Source organism: Poecilia formosa, unplaced genomic scaffold (genome assembly GCF_000485575.1).
Source record: "Poecilia formosa unplaced genomic scaffold, Poecilia_formosa-5.1.2 Scaffold517, whole genome shotgun sequence".
NCBI classification, from domain to species: Eukaryota; Metazoa; Chordata; class Actinopteri; order Cyprinodontiformes; family Poeciliidae; genus Poecilia; species Poecilia formosa.
In genome coordinates, this window is record NW_006800456.1 from 128,593 (window position 1) to 133,980 (window position 5,388).

The following is a 5,388-nucleotide window of genomic DNA, read 5'->3' on the forward strand; positions in this document are numbered from 1 at the left end:
CCTTCTGTTGATTTCGGTTGCTTGGTTACGAACAGCCGTTGCCGTTGTTCAGCAAGTGTACTGTTAAAAAAAATCTGAACAGAAAATGTTCAGCAAATAAATCTGAGCCTCCATTATAATCTCCCCTTAGCCATTTCCCGAATCAGAAGCTACAATCGGAAGCCAACTTCAGCTTCGATTCAGACAGTCAGGAACGCCGCTACAGCTAGAGGACCGGACTGACGTTTCCTTCTGTGCAGTCCCGTTCTGTTTAGGATCAGAGTACGCAGGCTATTAATGGTTTTAACCACAGTGAAAAGCAGCATCCGTATCTCTGCATGTTGTAGACCAAACATGAAAGGAAACCTGACCAATTCATGTTAGCCACTCTACTAGCCTAGCATAATACCGCCACTTCCTGGACATAAAATTATCACGTTTTAACAAGATACGTATCACGTTTTAACAAGATACGTATCACGTTTTATCAAGATAAGTATCATGTTTTAACAAGATACATAACACATTTTAACAAGATACGTATCACGTTTTAACAAGATATGTATCACGTTTTAACAAGATAGTATCACGTTTTAACAAGATACGTATCACGTTTTAACAAGATACTATCACGTTATGACGTGATAGCGCTAGAAAAATTTTTTTCCTGCGTGATAGCAATGCGCTTCCGTACATTAGAAAAGGTTTATGAAAATTTTAAAATAACTAACTCAGTACAGCAAAATCATTGTTCGGTCACTTTAAATGTTTTTTCTGAAAAAACAGTTCATACAGTTCATTTAAATAAGTTCTGACATGGCCAACCGTTATCTCATATCACTGATCAGCTATTTATTTCCTGAACAAGAGTAATAATTTCCAGCCGGGATTGCCAATGCTAGTTGACATGACAGGACAACTACAACTGACCAGTTAGCAAACATTCCTGAAAACCTCATGCTAGTTAGCAACCTCTACTTCCTTTTTGTTTTAACAAATCGCAGTGACATCATCTGACAAAATAATGATTCCTGAAAACCTCATGCTAGTTAGCAACCTCTACTTCCTTTTAGTTTTAACAAATCGCAGTGACATCATCTGACGAAATAATGATTTCCATAACCCGGTAGATTTGTTCCAAACAAGTGTTTGGAAACAGTTTTGTCATTCTCAAAATACCCATGACAATTGTAAGAAAACAGCTAATGATAGTTCTATACAAGTGGTTCTCAACCAAGTACCCCAGATTAAAGTCCGGACTTTGTCAGCCTGGTGTTTTCTTTTGATTGTCTGTTTTATGCTACATAAAACGGACATAAAACTACACATAAAACTACACACCTTCCAAATAAAATTTCATGTTTGTCTCATTTGTCCTCAGAATATTTTCTGAAATGTCTTGGAGATCATCAAGCTGCGTGTTGGTAGATATCAGACCAGGCTTTATGGTCTCTTTAGTCAGAGTGCTTTTCTTTTTCCCGCTCAGATCTCTCCTCTGGATGTTTCTCATCTGTTTTTGAACATCCTCAGATTGAGCTGGGAAGTGACTCTGAAATCTGTTAGCCTGCTACCTGATGTCAACCATGTCCGATGAAAAGTGGTTTCTTTTTTCTCTGTCTGACAATATTCCTGGGTGTGAATCAAAAGTTGACTTAAGTCATGTTTTTGGGTTATTCACAGATCATTGGTGTCCATTCACGTGAGTAGAGACATACAAACTGGAGTGGTGTAAGTTCATGAAGAAGTGAAGAGATTGGAACACTTCTCCAAAAGGCGTACATGTCATTAAATGTCTACAAGTCAGCAAAAAATAAAAGACCCAAGCTTACCACCTTCTGCTCTTTGTTTCTAGGTCAATGCACACACATCTAGTAATACCTGTCAGCAACAAAACCCCCGAACATTTAATGGAAACAAGCTGCAGTTATTAAAAATGCAGGTTTCCAAGCAGCTGAACATGTTCAGAGAGCATCTGAAGCCAGGTGGAGTCAGACTGACCTGAAGCAGAACCTGGCAGCCTGGCAGGTTCCTGCAGTCATGTTTCTTCCACAGCAGCTAATTTATTCAGAAAGTGTAATGACGGAGAAAAACAGCTAAATAATTCATTTGTCATTTAGAGAGAAACAACCCTCCGGTGAATATCCTGATTTCAGAAGAAGAATCATTGGTTGGCATTAAAACTGGATCTCCTCCCTCCACATTAATCAGCCAACTCCTTCACATCTCATCACATTTGGTCCAACTTCTGTCCTTGAATATTACTCCAAGCAAACGCCATTTACATTATTAACCTTCATTGTGGCGTTGTTAGACTTTTCTGCAAAATCAATGCGCACCTCACTTAATAAAAAAAAAAAAAAAAAAACAGCTTCAAGGTTCAGCTTCTCAGTGGTGGGGCTAATTAAGAATCTACACCATGATTCTTAATCAGGGATCTGGTCTTTTTACATTTTTATAATAAAAAACACAAACATAGGAGATATTTAGTAGCTGTAGAGACTAATGTTCTTTCTAAGGCTTCAGCTGCCTGAACCTTTACAGACATTTCGGTTTTCTATAACTCTGAGGTGAGCTGGATTTTCAGCCGTATCAAAGTACATAACAGAAACTTTTTTTTTTTTTTTTTGCTTGATTAACAAGTCTCGTGATCAACAGCCGGCTGGTGAAAACCATGAAGAAGGCAACAGGAAGAAGTCTTGATTGTTTGTAGTTTATTTTTTTCTGACATCACAGAAAAAAAAATAACTACACCAAACTAAAATAAACATCACCAATGTCCATCTGGTTCCTCCAGAGCTCTCACAGTATCACAGTTCATAAGAAGTTATGTGTCATTAGAACATGTTGAATCCATAACTCTAATGTAAAATGGCCAACAACAATTTCCCCAAAAAGCCACATATGTAGTCGCTACCAAGTAGGCGGGGCTTGTCACTCCAATGCCTGAATCAGATGCCCACGTCTCCTCTGATTGGCTGATAAATGATGATGAGCGCTAGCGCCATGGCAGAATTGTGACATAAAAACCTAAACGACTCTCCGAGCAGCAATTAATGTCAGCATGAGGTCATTAGAACAGCAGTGAACAGACTTGCAGGTGATGGCCGTCAGAAAAATCACCTTCCCTCCGAATGGCTCCTGTCTGCTCGTTCACAGAAACAGTGGAAGTGGTCGGACCTCCACCAGCAGCAGAGGAGGGATCAGTTAAAGGCCGTACAGCTGTTAAAAACCCAGAGGGTAAGAGCAGCCTATTAGAGCTCAGAAGTCGGACACTGTTCTGCAGCCAGCTCCATCCGTCTGCCAGGCTCCAGAGGACAGAAACACAGCTGACCACTTGGAGGTGATTAAAAAGCAGCAAACTGTTGTTCCGGCGCAGGAAGAGAACTCCTCCATCCAGAGCCTCAATGTCTGTGGTCATTTTACTTCACTGTGACCACATTGTTTCCAAAAAACAGAACCAATGAAGCTCGTGGTGTAAAAACTGGATCTCAGGAATAGTTAGACATCCTGGGTGGTTTTGGTACTTAATTAGGCTACTGAGAATTGACAGTCACCATCAATTTAACAACACAGTGAAAGTCAATAAACATCACCAAACTGCTGAAAGGTTACAGATGTTTTCTGTAAGTGTAGGAAAAAGTGTTATTTCTGAATCTCTAGATATTATGGCACTGTAGGTGAGATTATGCTTGACTATTTAAGATAACAGATAAGAAAGGAGGTGAACAGCTTTAACCATTTAAAACGGGAACTGTGTTTCCATTTATCCACTGGAACATTTATTTCTATGTAAAAGGAGCAAAAAAAGAAGAGAAAACACACTGAACTTAACATGAACTACACATTTAAATAATCAAACTTATTTGGTGAACAAGAAAATGTGAACAAAAGAGTTTTGCTTTGAGTTCAGCAACTTTTCTTATTAAGAATGAGAGCTATGTGGGCAGAGCTGGCACCTTGATGTCAATTTTGAGATTTCAGAAAGACACACTTTTTTTTTGCAAAGTGGAAAAAGGGCCGGCGCTCTAGCACCACCTAGTATCTATCTGTGCACATCTCTGGGCTGTTACAGCAATGACGAAACCAGACTTAAGAGTTGGTTTCGCACAAACACATGGTTACGCTTTCTGGTAACCATGTATTTTTCAAAGACATTCTGCTTACAGAATGAATCTTTAGACGCTTTTGAATCTTTTCACTTATGTGATCCGACGTCTGAGACATCAGGTTAACTTAGCCTGAGTCAACTCGGTTGAAACTGGGTTCAGTTGTTTCATTCATTCAGCTGTTTTCTTTTGTCTACTGCATTATTTTTTAAAAAGTTTCAGCAAACTTTGTTTTGTCTTTGTCTTTGTCCACCTGTAGAGACTAGCAGCTCTCCAGCAAGGTCACAGGTTTGGCTCCGGTGCTGGATAGAAACAGCAGGGGCCTCCCTGGAGTACCGACCTGGAGGTCAGGTTGAATAAATATTGTGCAGACATTTCCCGTCCACCGAACTGAGCAATACGACTGTCAGGTTGAAGGACCAACACAGCCTGGTGAGGACGGAGGCTCCTTATTCATTGATCTCAGTCTGTATTTGGGCGTCAGAAAGTTCTTTCTCTGTTTTGCTGTTTGACACTATTCCAAACTTTCCCGCAGACATCAGGCTGCTTTTTAGAAGTCTAAATAATCCACTACAACACAGACTTTACCTTTCAGAGATAAATGTAGGAGAAATTTGGATAAAGATAAATCTTTAAGCTGCTACTCAGAATTTTCTGGATTATCTTCTGGAATCTTCTTTAAATATTTAGATTTTTTTTATGTGCCTTTACCTAAACAACTACTGAAATATCTGTGTGATTAAGAAAAAAAAATTAATGGAATGTATCATTTATATTTTGACTTAACTGTTGGAAAAAAAAAAAAAAAACGTGATCTATTGAGTTTGTTTTCTTTGCTGAAGTGTGTAATTTCAAAACCAATAAAAAATATGTTTATTGATGAGACTAATTACATTTTTTAACATAATTAAAAATCTTAGTAAGTGTTACAGTTAGTGATTACTGAGGTATGGTTATGCTGGTACCTTCTGTATAAGCTTCAGTGAAAACGATCCTCTTCGGTGTGTTCTCTGGTTTTATTGCAGCAGAAGATTCTGCATCAGGATCAACTCTGCTTTGATACTGTATTATATACATGTCAGACTTTAAGGTGAAAAGTACACAGAACCCATTGCACACCACACAGCTCAGTTTAGTCACTGTCGTCCCCGTACCTTTGTTCATGTTTACCTTTAAGGAGGCATTTCTGTATCGAAAAAGTTTTCTTTTAGCCTGATGTGACATTCTAATCTTAAATGTCACATTTTTAGTTAACTGCTAGTGGAAAATTATCACACTTAACACAAATAAAGGCTCAAAAACA